The following is a 14,527-nucleotide window of genomic DNA, read 5'->3' as shown; positions in this document are numbered from 1 at the left end:
AAATTGAATGACAAAATATGTTGCATGTTACTGCCTTGCAGGAAGACACATCAAATCGTCCCTGTCGGCAGGACCTTATCATCACTCCCCAACTGTCATAATTATTATGGCCGCTAGTGGGCTTGGTAACTTTGGTATTTTGGGCATTTGCTGAAACAACTGATGCTAAACTTTTCTTGGGAGGACAGTCTGACATGTAAGTCTAATATTCACTCTCCTTTTAGCTCTGTTTTGGTCTCCACCAACTCCTGAGGGAAATATCTGTCCCTTTAGCTGCTTAATGCTCCACTAATTTTCACAGTTAGTCCCTAACTTTGTCTAACTCTGCTATTTGGTGATAAGCAGTAGTGTACAGTGGATTTATCACAGTTTATGCGCTGAAAAGAGCTGCCTGTTACAGGCAAAAACAACAGTTAGAGCAGTGATAGTAAATGGAAACAGTTGAGTTGCGCCAGGAAAACAAAAAAAATTAAAGAAAAAAAAGAGCTGAAAGATGCTTCAAAGCTTCGAAGAGCTGACGGAAGCTGCAGTCAGGTGATCATATCATCATCAATCATCTGTACATAGCCACACAAATGGTAGTGCTCAATATGACTATAATGCATGACATTACCACACTTGTGTCACTCAGCAGCGGTTTCAGAGTTAATCAAAAATTGCTAGTATGTAGATTCCGATATCTAGGCACAAACTGCATACAGTGTTTTAATAACATGGTGTCTTGAAGAAGTTTGTTCTTAAGTAATCATCATCTACTATGAAGTCCCTGATTAATAGTTACTCAGGAACTTGCGAGTGATTCATTAATTATCAGTTTGTTTCTTTTGGTAGCTGCTCAACAATTTGTACCATATAGTTAAGTCTTACACAGTCATTTTTGCTCATATCAGTTGTGTGTTTTCTACTATTTGAAAATAGTGCTTCGCAGAGGTGTTAAATAGCCTCCCTTTTGCTCTCTGTTTTGTCTTTTTTCAGCCCGATTTGCACCATATGTGAGCTCTATCTATCAGCAGCAACAGCCTGATTCCAAATATGCACCTTTTCAAACTCCTTTATCTGGTATTTGTGACTTCTCAACTGATCCCCTCAATGGCCAAACATTTCCATGGCTCTGTTTTCCATACCAGGAACTTTAAACCTTTCTACTGCTAAAAGGGACCGTAGGGATACAGAGGTGACAGGGAAAAGTGGGGCTTGGTCCGCATGTGTGTGTGTTTTTGGGTTAGGCGAAGAGTGTGAAGGGGTAAGGTCTGGTGTCATAAAGACCAAATTTAATGCATGACATGATTGTATCAATTATTTTAAAATAGGCAGACAGATAATACATCCAAGCGAAGTGAGATCTTGTTTAATGCTGAAATTGACTGTAAAAAGATCACCAGGAAGGGAGGTCATAAACTGTAATAAGACATCAAACTCATAAATGTTACGCAGGACAATGATCTAACCCAAGTTATGCGGGCGTTTCATGCTCAGGATCTATCCACCGTTACTCCACTCGCAACACGACGCCTGCTACACATGACACGTGATTGTCTCTGAGTGATTAGATTTCACTGGGAAACGTATTTCCTTTCTGCAGTTGTCTCAAGGCAATCGTGCATCCATCCTCACGATAAAAATAGTGCGGATTTCTTCCCGACGTTTTTCTCATATTCCTCAACAGCAAGATTTTTTCCCCCTAAAAAATTCCTTTGTTTTTTCCATCAGATTGGTTAAAAAATGTTTTCAGCATGGAATTCCTCACTTTATACAGTCGATAGAGGCCGACATACAGTATATACAGTATATCAGATATATCAGTTTTTCAGTTTGCTTAATTTTGATATCAAATGCCATTCCTTTTTTTCCTTTGCCACCTGATATGTTTTCATACCGTGATTAAACGCCACACAAAACTTACCAGCATTCATCATGTTTGACTCAAAGTATGATCGGGAGGCAAAATGCTGACCATTTCACTTTGCAGGGCTTTGCATTTTCTCGTGTCACATAGTGGACTAATCTGGTCGTGATAAGTGGCACAGGCCATGCCAGAGACAGCTGCCTAGTATTTGGGATATTAACAGCTGTGAACTATTTGCAGGCAGTGACTCATGAGATTTGATGACAGTCCAGTAGGGGGTCCTTGGATCTTTCTGCATGTCCACTTATAGTATAGTATACACATAACATCCTGGAGATGGAGGTCATCTGGTATCTGAGGTCATACGTAAAGATGGCCCTGGTCTCAGCTGAGGGTTTCTGTTTGCTTTATTTCAACACATGTTGAATATAGAAGATGTGTTTGACGTGTGGCTGTGCCTTGAAGTTGTTTAGAGACATCATTGACAGAGCTGTATAGAGTTTAAACTTAATGAAATGAGTAATGAAGCTAATTCATTTTGTAGTTCAGTAACTAGTAAAGCAACCATGCTATTATATTTAGTATATATTTTTAGCATGGTCTCCATTCATTCCTATACAATATGAAAAGGTATTAGTAGACACTTAAAAAACATAACTTTGACAATAATAAATGTAGATTTGCTATTCACAGTGATGGATTACACCACCTAGCAGTCAATTTACCCAGCTGTAGTTTGCTAAGAAATAGTTAACAGCAGTCTTAACTCTGCCTTAAACCACAAATTGATGTTTGTACAGTACTGTTTGTGTATGGATTAAACAAATGAGAAAGAACATGTTAATTAGTGAGCTTTAGGGGTGCTGGTAAGTGGATCTTTTTTGTTGTTTCCCACTGTACTATATGAATATGAGAGTGGTATTGATCATCTCATCTAATTCTTGGAAAATGTTTCCCAAAATGTAGCTCTCCCTTGCCTTGCCCCTTTGTCTCTCTCGTTTTGTCTTTCACATACATACAGATACAGACATGACACTTCTCTTACCCCACCAACCTCTCATTTCAATCGGTTTGCATGGGCCACGGTTAACAGGTGAAGAGGGGGGAATTACTTCACTCCACTAGCTTCAAACTTGATGGCTTCATGCCTTGAGATGACATCCATTCTATACATGAAACACGCACGCACACACCACACACACACACACACACACACACACACACACACACACACACACACTTAATTTTTTTTGTTCCCCTGCCCCATTAGTTCTCACATGAGGTTTGGCATTAACTATAAGGAGGGTCAGTTTTCACACCAGCACTTTACAATCATATGATGTTTTTATGCACACACTTTTTGCATATAACCAAGGTTTGCATTTATCCACTGGTGCTCAGAAACAAATTAATGACCTGTGATTTCCATGTGTTTGGAAAAAAGAGGAGAAATTACAGGATAAAGTAATAAATCCCGAAAGGCCATGTAGGAAAACTGCGGCACTATTTGTGACCAGCAACTAAATATTACAGTGAGGTCACATGGGGTAGAAATAGATAACACTACTCAATGAGTTTGGTATGAGGGTTCTCTACTTCCATGCAGAAGACAAGCTTGACTGGAGAAAATCTGCAATTGCTTTTTGGGTAACTTGATTGTATTGCTCCATTCCTACACATGGAACATTGGGGTTAGTACAGATTACGTTTTACTCCTTCATTACATTGAAATATGTCTTTTAGCTCTGTAAATATCTAACGTTAGCCAAAGAACATATTAATAAATTATTCAAATATAACTTTTCATCCATCCACACAAAGTTCACTACATGATCAAATAAGGCCACGCCCCTTTAGGAGACAGGAAGTGTGTACCATTTCATACCATCTTTAGTATAAAGGATCTTTGACTCTGCTAAGAATTTTTATAGTAGTTATAATGTATGAAATTTACAAATGAAATTTACAAAAGAATTTAAAAAAAGTATTTGTTCCCCAGTTCCTCCAGAACACAAGGATGACTTTGATCTACTCAGTGATTCTCTGCCTCTTTTTTAAGGCCAGGAGCTGCCAGATTCATTGTTTTGAATGTATGATGTATTTCAAACTACAGTAACTAATATGAATACATCCCACATTGAATAGAATGCAATGGAAATTGTTTTAATTGTTGTAATTTTGCTCATCCGGCAGAAACTCCAAACGACACACATTTTTCAATCAATGTGACCACACACATAAAAGTGGAATATGGCAAATGCATTTCGATCCAATATGAATTTACCTTTCCAACAAACAAAGTTCCATACAGAAAGATTTGGTTCAAAGGAGTTCCACAAAATACAGTAACTAAAACAGTTGTCAACAAAGTAAAATCGGAGACAAAAGACACTTTCAGGAGAAATGAGCTACCACGTGGAGAGTATGAGTATGGCTTCAAACTACAATGGGGATGTAATCAGACGCATATTTTTCCAAAGAGGGTTTTGATCACAGTTTCTGGTAAGTAATGCATATTCTGGTTATTAAATGTTGAGTAATTTTAATGAATGTAGTAAAATATATATTACTGTATTATAAATTTAAAAACATGGCAACATTTTAGGTTTGGTGCACTACGTAGTGCCTTAAAGGAATAGTTGAACACTTTAGTGAATACACAGTTAGAGCATTGTTACAACTCCCCCTAAAACCACACATTTTTTACATTTCAGTTTGTGTATGGATTAAACAAATAAGTTACAGCGTATTAATGAGTCAGCTGTAGTCATATTTCTTTTTTTAAGATTATTTTTTGGGCTTTTCCGCCTTTAATGGACAGGACAGGTGAGAAAGGGGAGAGAGAGGGGGTAGACATGGAGGAAATCGTCACAGGTTGGAGTCGAACCCTGGACCTCAGCGTCAAGGCATAAATCTCTAAATATATGTGCGCCTGCTCTACCCACTGACCCAACCCGGCCACCTGTAGTCATATTTCTAAACTTTGGTCACGCTAGCTGTTTCCCTTGCTTGATTCCAGCTCCGCATGTTCTTGACGCACAATATGAGAGTGGTATCAATCTTCTCATCTCACTCTTGGAAGAAAAGCGTATAAGTGAATTTGAACAAAATGTTGAACTATTTCTTTAAACCTCCACTGCATTCTCAAATGTTGAGTAACACACTAGACTGAAAACAAAACTAATTAACAGGAAAATAGTTTACAGAAGGTAATAATCTTGATTTTATTTGTTTTCAGCATTAACCAAAAAAAAAACATGGTTGGGGTTCTCCAATGAAGGAAGGACAATCTACCACACTGATATGTCTTGCTGATATATTATGCATTGCAAGAACGAATCTCCACTGGGAATGGATAAAGGCTTAAGGACAGTCTTCGGTAGTTCGTGGTTATTATGACTAGATGCATGGTTATGGCCCTTATGAGCGAAATAGGTTACGCCTCACTCCTACACCAGATGACCACAATACCAACATCACGTGTGTGAGAGATTATGGTTACAAAGACAACTGTCACCTTGACATTGAAATATAATATTCATTTGACATGGTTCCAACCCATAACATATTTATGGTAATTACAATTGATCAAGTATTAAATCATTCATTTTCTTCTATATTTCTTTCAGTTCCTCCTAAAATCCTAAATGGTTCCCAGTGCATGATTGAAGAAAAGCTTGTGGTCTGTGTGTGCATCAGTCGGGGGAATCCTCTGCCACCGATCACCTGGTCTTTGACCTCTCTCACAGACTGCAGTCACCAGCTCTAGCAGCATCCAGACAGTGAAGAGCACCATTACCATGCATTCTGCTGACTACCACAACACCAGTGTCAAATGCATCAGCAGCAATGAACTGGGCCGGGCTGAGATTGAAATTCCACTGCAAAACTACACCCAAAACTGTAAGTAGTCCTTCATATCTGCTCAGTGCATGGTGCAAATGTCTTTCTGTTTGCAATGCTGTTTGCAGTGTCATTATGCACAATTCTATTTTTTTTCAAATTCCCTGAACAAGATAGTCCGTTTTTCCTTTTGCTTTGACCCATTTTTTTTGTCCTTGAGTTATGTGTTGTTTTCTGTATCATTTTTGTGTAAATCTGTAAACTACATAGGAATATGCCTGTACATTAATTTGACATTGACGAGATAGGTCTACTGGGCAGTCAAGTGTGACAAAGTGTGAAAGTAAGGTGTGAAACATGTTTTAGACGTGTGACATTGTTTAATAGTGAATAACCTCCAGTCAGATCAAATGACAGCATAGATCTGCACAAAATGTTTGCGGGACAGTGGTTCAGCTTAAAAAAAACAAGCTCACTTCACTTTTTGGGAAATACACTTCTCCGCTTTCTTGCCAAGTGTTAGATGACAAGACGGATACCACTATCATGTCTTTATGATAAATATGAATATAAAGCTACAGCCAGCAGCTGATTATCTTAGTTTAGCATAAACAACGGGAAACAGCTAGCCTGGTTCTGTCCAAAGGTAACAATATCTGCCTACCAGCACCTGTAAAGATCCAAAATTAACACATTATATCTTGTTTAATTCGTACAAAAACTGAAAACGCATCAAACTATTCATTATCAGCATCAAACTATTTATTTAATAATATCCCTAATGTTACCTCTATTCCCTTACGCCTAATCCCAATTCTAGACCATTACCATAATCCCAGTTGAAAACCTAGCCCTAAAGACTATCTCTGGCCTTAAAATAATCCAGAATTGATTCATCATAGAGCAACAAACATCTCCCGACTTGGTCCACTAACCCTAACCCTTCGTTGAGTTTTGTTGAGAGTATATTTGGACCTTACAAAGATACACACCCAGAAAACCACACTGTGTTCAATCTCTGCTTGAGGGTTTCAGTATGCCAAGGTGTCCCTTGATGAAGACCTGGTTCTTTCAGAGTGAAAGATCGCAGCTCTCAGAAGGCCCGGGAAACTTTCAGCCACAGATAACCTGGCCTCAGAGATACTAGGACATCTAAAATTAGTGTTGTTAGAATGCTCCATGATAAGGACGTTTAAGATTTCACACTGCACATTGGTAGTCACTTTGTTCAAGTCCCACTGCTGCTGCACACAGTGTGTGTGTGTGTGTGTGTGTGTGTGTGTGTGTGTGTGTGTGTGTGTGAGAAAGAGAGAGAAACAACATAATACGGTGACTCTATGAGGGACAATGAAGTACATAATTCAAACATTAAATCACACACACAAGTGAAACCATGCTCAAGATAGCACACACAGACCCCAAAACCATCACTCGCAATAATCATGAACAAAACACAATCACATCAATCACACACCAATAAAACCTTGTACAGACACCAGTTAACACAATTAAAAACCTCACAACAATGGAAATATAAAATATATGCTACTGCATATCTGTTTTACGGGTGGTTTTACAGTAAAAACATTAGGCTAAAAGACTTACGGCATTTTCACACATACCTCATTTGGTCCGGACTTTCTGACTTTTTTGTTTGATCTGAACCAAAATTACAGGTGTGAAACCTCCCCCAGACCACGGTCCGGATCAAAAGACCAAATTTTGGTCCGATAAAAAGAGGTGGTCTCAGTCCGGACCAAACTGAATGGTCCATGGTCCGGTTTGTTTATAGTGTGAAAGCATTTTTTGGATTGTTCGGACTTTTGGACCAAATACAAGAAACTCTGGCAGACTCTTCTTGTGTTACAAGACCAGGGAAGCTCCTTTAAGGAACAGCTCAGTGCTTAGTGTGTAGGCTACATGAGAGAGTGACGGTGAATGCGCTCAGAGCAGACAGCTGTCGGCTATCAGAGCTGAGAATACATCAGCAGTTTATTTGTTAAGTGGTAGTAAATGTACCGTGTAGGTTTCCGTTTGTCTCTAAATAAATAATCCAGAAAGAAAGTTCCAGTGTCTTGCTTCTCAACAACACAGCAAAACAAAAAGAGCTGCGGCAATAGGGGAGAGCAGCAGCCAGTTGAAAAAACTCAGACACAGAGAGAGGATACGGGGAAGCCCGTCAACAAACCAATCAATTATAAGTTATCTGGAGACGCAGCTCACGTATGTGATGACGACAGGACGTAGTTTTGTCACGTTTAGATCTTTAGTGCGCTTGCATAACTGCAGTGTGAAACCAAAACTTACCGGATGAAATGTATACAATGCAACAAAAACATGAACCTTGGTCTGGACCTTGGTTCGGACTTTCATGTGTGAAAACGCCCTTAGAAGCCTAATATATATCCATCCATCCATTTATTTACATATAAAATACATTGGACACTGGTAAACGGACCGCATTTATACAGTGCCGTTCTACCTTACCGGGAAAAGTGCTTTACAATTTGTCTCTCATTCACCCATTCACACACACACATACACCAATGATGGCAGAGTTGCCATTCAAGGTGCTGGCCCTACCCAGGAGTGGGTTTTGCTCAGGGACACGTCGACATGCGGACAGGAGGAGATGGGGATCAAACTGTAAAGGACGACCTGCTCTCTTCCTGAGCCACAGGATTAGTGCATTAGTGTATCTAGTACCATTACTGTTACACTATTAGACAACCTCAAGGCTTTTCTTTTGCCACAACAACAATGGCAATCACTTCTCTACAACAATTAGCAGCACAAAAGCTGTTGAGGTCTTTTCTGCTTTTGTTTACTCTACAATACCGAGACTACCTGCAGCCAACAGGAAATAAGTGCAGCACTTGGGTATCGGCTGTCTACTTTGACCTTATCTTGAGATATATGTAGACATCCAGTCTCCAAAGCTTATTTAATCATGTTATCTGCATGTGTGTTTGTTTGTCTGTGTATGTGCATGTGTGTCAGTGTGTGTGCTGTCACTGTGCAGTACAGATGTATGTGATTTATGTTTGGTGCAACAAAGTCAAATCTGACGCCAGATTATTGTATGAGGCTACTATCTTTTACACAACTTCAAAAGGTCCTGTATCCACAAATCTAATCTTGATTAAATATAACTACAATGAAGACCTCAATTCGCTACGCATTCATTTGGAGTTACAATTGTATTAGTCCTGTGATTTGATAACAGATATGATTTGCCAAAAACCAAACATATATGAACGTGAAACTTGTGCAAATGTGCAAGAGAGAGTAGATGCACAGTTTGGTCATGAGAACCATGTGTCCATTTCCAGATCACAAACACTTAATCGAAAACAGGCACTGGGAATTGAAAGTTTGAAAATGAATACATTTTATGATGACAAATCCATCACTCATAACAACCTCCAATAGGACACACTGCTCAGCAGTGTGCATGAGCTATGACCTTCGGCAGGTTCATGGCATCAGAGACTCACGAAAAAAAGGTTAAGTCTTTCCTCCCCACCACCTTCATCCACTCTCCAACCAAAAGAAAAAAAAACCTCATAGGCCTGTTTCAAATCCAAAACTGTGTAAATCCTGTGGCATGAGTCCATGAAGCGGTCCTGAGGAGGATAGTGTTTGGGGGATTAGTCCAAGTCCAGGTGGCCTTCATTTAGCCCCCTACCCCCATGAGGGGGCTGTGAGCTGCTGTATGAGCTCAGCACGTGGTCAACACAGCTTCCACATGGTTCTGATCTCTCATCCATTTACCTAGGCTCTGTTTTTATATACATTTCAGCGGCATCCACCTGAACGCTGCAGCTGGTGAAGCACTGTTGAAGCTTTATTAAGTGTGATAGAGTCCATGATGGACTGCATGTCTCATCATGTTGCCACTGTTTTGCAGCTGTGATATCAGATTATGTAAAATCAGAATGATTGATGTAAAAAAGCAAAGCAGACATGGAGGCATACACTGTATAGTAGTTACTTGGCATTTAAACCGACACGCTTGTATCTTTCGTTAATGCAATCAGGTGTTCTGAGATGAACAACAATGTTACGTAGAAATAAAGAGCATGTTGAAAAAGAACTATAAGAGTAATAAGAAAAAAAGGAAAAGGAGATGTAAAGGAAGGGAAAGAAGAACATGAAAACAATCGTGATGACAGCGATGACAACGATGAACTGAAAACTGAACAACAAGACAAACTCAGGTAAAACTTATCCAAATATGTCCTCCACTATACATCTTCCCCAGCTCCTTAAATGGGTGTTCCAGGCATTGTCCCGCTGTTAGTTAGAGTTTGAAGTTGTGTAAACAGGACTAAATGGCAGGGAAGCTGCTTAAGATCTGAGAGAAACTCTGATCAAAGGCGCCTTTACATGCAGCCGGTGTCAGTGTTGTGTATTTGTGTGTGCGTGTCCCACAATGAGATGACAGACATAGATCTGTCTGGTGTGGTTCCTTCAGAGGCCCTGTTGCATTTCGACAGCCTCTGTTTGCACAACACAAGCCATGGAAAGCGTGCTCACCTGCGCCGAAGCTCACACAACAACTCACATGGATTCCTTTTGCTGGACAGAGGCCACCATATGTGCTCAAATAGGTGTAAAAAAGCAGATTGAATGCTGACACTTAAAAGAAACAAATCAATAGGGACGGTGAATGGACAAATTATTCTGCTTCAGCGTGGCTTGTGAGTGATGGACACATTCCCAGGTAAATGCTTTGTGAGTTAAAGACACCTTTATCCTTGACACCTCTTGAGCAAACAAAGAAAGGGAGAGAAAAGAAAGAGGAAGGGTGAAAGAGAGAAAAGCCGAGGGGGTTGAGTTCAAGACAGCTTTCCTGCTCAGCAAGAGCTGCCTCTGAAAATCCCTTTAACAAAAAGAAACGGGGCAAAGTAAATGTCTTTCCAGGAAGTCCAAACTCTGGAGCGTTTTTTGCCGATTATTGTTCGAGGTGACATTGCATGAGAGCTCTTTTGGCTGGGCTGCTTCCATGCAGTCCAATCCCGAGGTAAAGGGACCACCCATTAGCCTTGCTTGAAGAAATGCCCATTCAGTCTATTCACAGACCTGCCTGTCTCTCAGGGCTTGCTTCTGGCCAGGGATTGTGGCTGGGGAGTGGGGGGAGTGGCAGGGTTCCTAAAAGCAGAGATCTGGGGAATGAAGTCCGGTTGCCGTGGGCTGCCGAACGGGCTAGACCAAGCCAGAGTCGAGGGGGTCTCTTGCTGCGGGAGAGCAGGGCTTTGATTCGCCACTCATCTCCACAGTCGTGTTCCAGAACAATCAACAGCTAAAACCCCAGGGGCCAGGCTTGGTGAGAGGAAAGGTTAGCAGTAGGGTGGGCGCATGTTGTGCATGGTGGTGACAGTGACATTGACAATGATGCGGGGACAATGTGGCAGCAAGCAGCTGTGTGGGAGGTGACAGTGGGGTGAGCAGAGAGGTTGAGTCTCGAGGGGCTCTGCTAACAGACTTCTTGGACTGAGGTGTTGAAGTGAAAGGGGCAGGCTTCAATTGTGGGCCTGCCTTTACTTTAGTTAAGAACTTGGTAACCATAGCAAGTGTGCGTTACAATTCTGGGGCAATTGTAGGGTTTAAGTTCTGCTTGTAGGCTTTGGTTTAATGTGTGTGTGACTGCATGAATCACAAAGACAAGCTGTTTTTTGATGCGAGACGAGATGCGAGACGAGTCTCAGTAAATCATTGTCTGCCATAGAAATGCTGTAGGGTTGAAGGGCAGCCTTGACAGAGCCCTCATGGCTCCAGCAGATGGGATTGAGCCCACCTGAGTTCGGCCTCACGTGTCTGGTTCATATTACTGTTCCCAGGATCTGACAATGTGGCTCACATTATGGGAAGCTGCACAGTACTGTGGTGAGACGGAAATTGATTCAGATAGTGTGCATTGAAGGGAATGACCTAATTACTTGACAATTTATCAGTTGCAGCAACCTCCCCAAAAGCGACTCAAAAATAGAGCCCCCGACTGTACATTTTATTGGGTGTCCCCAAAAATTGAATTTCCTTTGACAGATAGGAGAGCTTTGCGAGATTCCAGCTGGAGGTTCCTTTCCCTTCAATAGCTGGCATGAAGCCGAATTACCCTGTAGGTTTGTCTTACAACCCATGTAGTCTTGCATTGCCAGACCTACCTCCACAGCGCTGCAGAGGAGGGTCTGGAGAGTCCACACAGCATTCCGGGATGGGAGAAAAACGTGGCATTATTTGGTTTATTGGCATTTCTTTAAACCAATCACAATTGTCTTGGGCGGCGCTAAGCGCGGTACGGAGCTACGGCACCTCTGCAAAATAGCCTCTGGAAGGAACATGTTTTGGTGGCATTACACATAGCTTTGAACCACTTCAACATGGGTTTTACTGACAGAGAGAGAATTCAATGGAGAACCCCTTTTTTATTGTTTTCTATAGATTTCACTCTGCAGGTAGAGATACTTCATTGTATCCGAGCTTTGCAGACGGCACTAACATTCACCATGAGATTAAACACATGCAGTCAGAGACCTACGGTAGGTACACAGAAATAGTTACACACCGTCTGTACAATACACACACAGAATACAGGCATGTTAAGATTCTTGTATGGTAGAAATTCAATACATGCAAGTTGTAGGAGAAAAAATGCTGCGCAGCAACTCAGAGAACTGTGAACCGCAGGGTCAGCAAGTGCATGTGAAATAAGGTTCTGTGTGGCGCCTTTAACGCTACATGCCAACACAGCAGAAATACCTTGTTTTAAAATAGCCAGTATCATCCCAGAAGAGACTTCCAACACAGAACTCCTCCCATCTCCTTGAGCTTAATGGGGCCCAGGGAAGGAGCCCCCAGAATGCTGATAACCCCCCCCCTCCTCCCCATGGACCATTCACCGACACTCTGGTTCATATTTTTGTGGAGGTCCATTGACTTTCTCCTTTTCAGTCTCCCTTTAATCCCTGGGTCTGTGTCGTCAGTGGCTCTCTACAGAGGGTCTATTATTCAGAGCCTTATTACTGCGCCCCTCGCGGCTTATCTCCTTCCTGGTGACAGTCTTTTCAAGCCTCTCCCTAATGACCTGGGGAAACTCACATGCTCAACTTCCCAGGGCTGCGGGCCCCCGTTGATGTCAGAGGGGGTGGCCCCCACGCAGGGGCTCCTGGTCCTGCCAAAGAAAAAGAGAGAGGCACGGAAAGGTTGTGCCACAGCCACCAACGCATCACACGTTCGCAGTTTCCATGCTTCTGCTGCCTCCTTCTCCTTGTGCAGGTGACAAAGCCAAGCCCAGGGTGCAGGAGGACTCCTCCAAGGGACCAGAGCTAAAAGGAACTTGGCCCATTCTGATTAAAAGGAGCTCAGAAGCATAGCTCCTCAAAGGTGGTGTCAGAGTATTTGAACTAGGGTAGCTTACTGCTGTGTTGCTTTATGACTTTATGATTTTGTTTGCTGTGATGATAGAATGAAACCAGAGCTTAATGTGCTGCATCAGGGTGATTGACACAAGTTTTTTTAGGTGTAAAGCAAAACATTTCAAGTTTGCAATTTCATTCGTTAAATTATCCTAACATGTTGATATTCCAAAGTGGTCTGCTGGCACACGCTACTATATACATTGTATTCTAAAGCCTTGATTAAAAGTCTGCTATAGCCAACCATGTATGTTCATTCAAGACAAGTGGAGGATGGAATTGCATGTGAGTGAAAGCTTTTCATTCTACTTGCATGGCATTTCTTGTCCCAGTAATTCAAAAGAATGGATCCCCAGATGGGACCTCTGTTTCAATTCAATCACAGATCGCCTCTGACTCCCTTTAACATGTCCTAAACATTGCATTACAACGTACAGCAAATATCATGCATAGAGGCTATTAGGGCTGCAACAACGAATCGATAAAATTTGATTATTAAAAAAGGTGGCAACGAATTTCATTATCGATTCGTTGAGTCGCGCGACACGTCACGCAGTCGCGGAGATAAAAGCAATTCAGGTGAGTGCCGTGCGGAGCGGCGCGGAGCGAAAGGAAAAAAAAAGAGCAGAGCGGGGGTAGAGGAAATACGGAGAGAGACCGGAGAGACCCGTAACGTTCTGAAACACACGGCGGAGGCAGAGAAATCAGTTCGACCTAAGTCATCCAACGTGTGGGAGCATTCACACTACATACATCGAAAACGTGTTAATTGCAAGATAAGCAAAAGCGACATGGCATGGCACGGGCGTACCACGGTGATGATTCAGCACCTCCTAAAACGTAAACATGTTGGAGTCCTTGATGAGGAGGAAGGGAGTTCAACAGCAGGGTGAAGTCACTACACAATCCTACTTCTGTTCCGTTTTGAAGTGAGGAACGTAACGTCCCTCCAGTGGTGCTGGTGTGGTGTTTACTCGTTATCCAGCTGACTAGCATGACAAGCTAGCGTTAGCTCGTTAATAACAGTAGTAAAGCAGGACTAAAGACACGTTTTTATTCACTCGCCTTTTTTGGCCCATTTATTGTTCAATCTATTGTCATGTATATATTCTGTGCTTTGTCCCATATCAGTTATTGTTGACAAATATATTTGTGTGTGTTGTACTTTTTAATTTCATTTTAAAGTTCTTTTATAGCACTTGGTCATCTTAAGCTGTGTTTAAATGTGGTGTACAAATGAACTTAACTTGCACTTACTACAATGATGGTAATAATTTAATGAATAAGCTTCAAGTGAACGTGTGTGTGTGTGTGTGTGTGTGTGTGTGTGTTGTGTCTGTATCTGCTCTTTGGGTTACTTACCTTTACACAACTATTAACTAAAACAACAAGTATGTAAGTATGTATTGAGTTGATGTAA

The sequence above is a fragment of the Sander lucioperca genome, chromosome 7 (assembly GCF_008315115.2).
Source record: "Sander lucioperca isolate FBNREF2018 chromosome 7, SLUC_FBN_1.2, whole genome shotgun sequence".
Taxonomy (NCBI): Eukaryota; Metazoa; Chordata; class Actinopteri; order Perciformes; family Percidae; genus Sander; species Sander lucioperca.
Note: the sequence above shows the minus strand (reverse complement) of the source record.